Here is a 3948-nt window from a genome sequence, read left to right on the forward strand (position 1 = left end):
CCCCTTTTCCACCTCCATACCCTATCCACACCAGTTGCAATCACCCAAACCCACCTTTCCAACCCCAACACACTCCCAACCCACTCCCTACCCCCTCCACGGTCCCCCCATCCCTTAACCCACAATGGAACTTTGCCTAAAATACCAGCTCACGAATATTAAATTAGCACGTATACCGCGGTCGGAGCAATAACCTGGCAGGCACAAAATTATTACAGTCATACCACGCTGGAAATGCCCAAATACGCCCGGTCTTGGAAGCCAAGCAGCGATGGGCCTGATCAGTACCAGCGAGGGGGACCACCTGGGAAGATCAGGTACTGTATGGAACAGGAATATAATAAATGCCTAAGGAAGGAATATACTCCTTATTCACCCGCATTTATAATTGTATGTTGATTATAGAGGAATCACTTAATCACTGTCATCCACATAATCACTGTCACTTACACCTCCGTATCTTTGTAATCACAACTATTTCCGATATACAATATATTTATATACACTTAATTCACTCCAATCTCTAAAAACTCTCTCTGCTCTATTATCTGTGCACTTTAATGTTTATTTAGAAACCAGCCTCATTAATAACACCATTTATTATCCTTTTGCTACTAAAGTTGTTTGCAGCCTTTGCATTTGAATGATGTCATTCTGATATCTTCATTTATATATTTCTTTCTATGTGGGGAACCGTTGCCATGACACTGGAGAACCTGGAGAGCCTTTTTCCAGAATGGACTTCTAAGAAATGGCCGCCGCACACTGAGACCCTATGGACATTGGGGGTCATTCCGAGTTGTTCGCTCTGTATTTTTCTTCGCATCGCAGCGATTTTCCGCTAACTGCGCATGCGCAATGTTCGCACTGCGACTGCGCCAAGTCAATTTGCTATGCAGTTAGGTATTTTACTCACGGCATTACGAGGTTTTTTCTTCGTTCTGGTGATCGTAGTGTGATTGACAGGAAGTGGGTGTTTCTGGGCGGAAACAGGCCGTTTTATGGGAGTGTGTGAAAAAAACGCTACCGTTTCTGGGAAAAACACGGGAGTGGCTGGAGAAACGGAGGAGTGTCTGGGCGAACGCTGGGTGTGTTTATGACGTCAAACCAGGAACGACAAGCACTGAACTGATCGCAGATGCCGAGTAAGTTTGAAGCTACTCAGAAACTGCTAAGAAGTGTCTTTTCGCAATTTTGCTAATCTTTCATTCGCAATTTTCATAAGCTAAGATTCACTCCCAGTAGGCGGTTGCTTAGCGTGTGCAAAGCTGCTAAAAGCAGCTTGCGAGCGAACAACTCGGAATGACCACCATTTTCTTTCCAAAAATGGCCGCCGCCATATGGACATACTGAACACTCTATGTACTAGGAGCCCCTTGATCCTGCATGAACATGCAGCCCAGTTGATCGCCCTAAATCGCCACGGGCGCATGCGCAGAAGAAACCGGATGTGGGGCGGAAGTGACGCGCCGCGACCGCCGCGACCGGAAGTGTAGCGGAAATACTGCTACTTACTGATTCTAAAGACTGTTCCCTTTATTACTGGACTTTTAAACACTCGTTTTTAATTTATAACATGTTGCACAACCTTTTATTAAGTTGCTATTAACTGCTACATGTATAGATTCTTATGCTTAAGAGTATCTGCTTACTAACGAGATCACATGACTTCTAATGATGGCATTTCCCTCCCACTAAGGGATATGGCTATAAATAGCTGCTATGGTTCATTTTGTCCCTACCCTGTGAAGAAGTCTCATCAGACGAAACGCGTTGGGTGACCTGTACCTACCTCACTCTAAAGATAAGGACACTTTTAATTGCTCTTTTTTATTTGGTGCTTTTAGATCAGTTGTGTATTTTATTGTCCCAATTTTTATGTATCTCCTTTATGTTTGCATTTTTATGTCAATAAATAGCTTTTATATATTTTAACATACTGGCAAATTTTATACCTTTTACGGACACATAGGTCGCTACTCACCCTCATCCCCCCCTTTTTTCTCATATATATATATATATATATATATATACACATATACATATGTCAAAGTCAGAAAAATATCTCTATACACACTGCCATATTTGCACCTCATACAGGTCCGTGCTGCGCATGCGTATGCTCTCCCGTACGTGCGCATACTCACAGTCGCGGGCACCCGCAGGCGCACGGTATGCGTATTTACGGTAGAGTTTCTGTGTGCCCAGCGTGCGACTCAATCGTTACATAATTCAACCATATAATGTATTTTATAAGTTAATATCCCCCTGAGTCCAACAGGTATCAGTGGGTCTCAAATGGCTCTTTGACCTTAGAGATCCCCCAAACAATAGTTTGCATGTTGTGAGGGCTTCACATGGTGTTATGCATAGGTAAGCACAGGAATAGTAATTGAAGATTAATTGTATTCCAAATCAGTATCTTTCCCGCAGACGGAGTACAATAGCCTTTAATTACACTGAGCTTTGAGACTCAATGAGGAGGGCCAACACCTGTGTTTACCAATGGGTTAGGATTTGTCTCCAGAAGAATGATTGCTGATATGTCATTGTCTCAACTGAGAGTAGACAGTGAGATAGTATTCGCCAAACAATAGCTTCCCACAAGACAGGAATGTGTTGGTCATCACCCATTGTTTTGCATAACCAAGGCCACTGATGCAGCTGGCTCACATGCTGTGAGGGACACACACACACATCTTGTTGTTGACACACCCCCAGAGCTGGAATGAGGGTATGATATACCCACTGGAGATCACAGGGCTCACTCACTCACTCACACAGCTACCTGGCACCCAGCAGCATGGAGGCTACATCCCCAGGACTGACCTACAAACTAAAGGCTAAGTATTGAATTCACATGGCTAGATAAGGAAATCTAGATAGATTGCTTTAAGGTCAATGGTGCTGGATTAAATAGGATATTGTAACTTGGTTGTGTGATTGTTGGGTGTTTGTGTTGACACTCTGTGAAGTCTGTGATGAATTGGAACAGTAGACAATCTGTAGCATAGTATTTGTGGTATTTGTTTGCCTATGGTGATTTAAAATAGATTGTGCTGGTTAGTTATAATATATCTTGTTAATCATAAATACCACCATGCAGTTACGTTTGAACATGTGCTGGTAGCAATGGCAGGCTGAGATGTGTGGTTACATTGTGATCTGGTCTTGTGATGAATATGCTCTGGTTATTGAGATACTGAAGTTGTTTGGAATGTGAAAGTGAATAAGATGGTTCTAGGAAGTTGGATTGAAATTGTGAAAGGTGATTTAGATGGTTTGGAATTGTAAAATCAGAACATATGCATTGTTCTGAGGCTTGGACATTTTGGAATAAAATGGAGTCTTGTGTCTTCTGCTATGTGATTGTGGTGTAGTAGAGAGTGCCATGTGTTTGGACCTGCAAATCTAAAATGGCTGCTGCCGGGTATTTTCCCCTCCCCCTTTCAACCATGTGGTGCAGTCTTTGGAATCATGGGAGCTTTAATAAAATGGAGTCTAGCTTCTGTCCCATGCGGTATTGTAGGGTTAGGGACTGCCAGTATGGGTAAGGTCAAGTATTTTCTCCACAAAGATTCTCAGCATTGAATAACTGCGCAGCGATTGTTCCTCACATGTGTAAGCTTCGCTGCAACCATATTGATCTTCTTGTTATTGTGAGCCAATCTCTCTCTCTCTTCTCCTCTTTCTCTCTTATTTTCTCTTAAATAGTAATTGTATTATATTTCCTGTGTAGTTATCTGGTTAGGTAGTCTATGTTATATTGTAGTGTATGATTTGTATTTGTATTAATTCTTTTGCAAGTATATCATTCATAATATATATATTAGGCGTTGGACCCTGAGCACGGTATCTGTGTATTTCTTATAGTGTTAAGTATTCTCAGAGCGTCGGTGACGCTAGAACAGCTTTAAAGGTAATAAGGTTATACTGTGTTGCATTTAC

The 3948-nt window shown here is 42.1% G+C and overlaps 1 pseudogene; it reads left to right on the forward strand.

Moving 5' to 3' along the window:
• Positions 1 to 210: 210 nt before the first annotated feature.
• LOC134930116 (5S ribosomal RNA) lies at positions 211 to 329 on the forward strand (annotated as a pseudogene).
• The last annotated feature ends 3619 nt before the right edge of the window (positions 330 to 3948 follow it).

This window comes from Pseudophryne corroboree, chromosome 5 (genome assembly GCF_028390025.1).
Source record: "Pseudophryne corroboree isolate aPseCor3 chromosome 5, aPseCor3.hap2, whole genome shotgun sequence".
NCBI lineage: Eukaryota > Metazoa > Chordata > Amphibia > Anura > Myobatrachidae > Pseudophryne > Pseudophryne corroboree.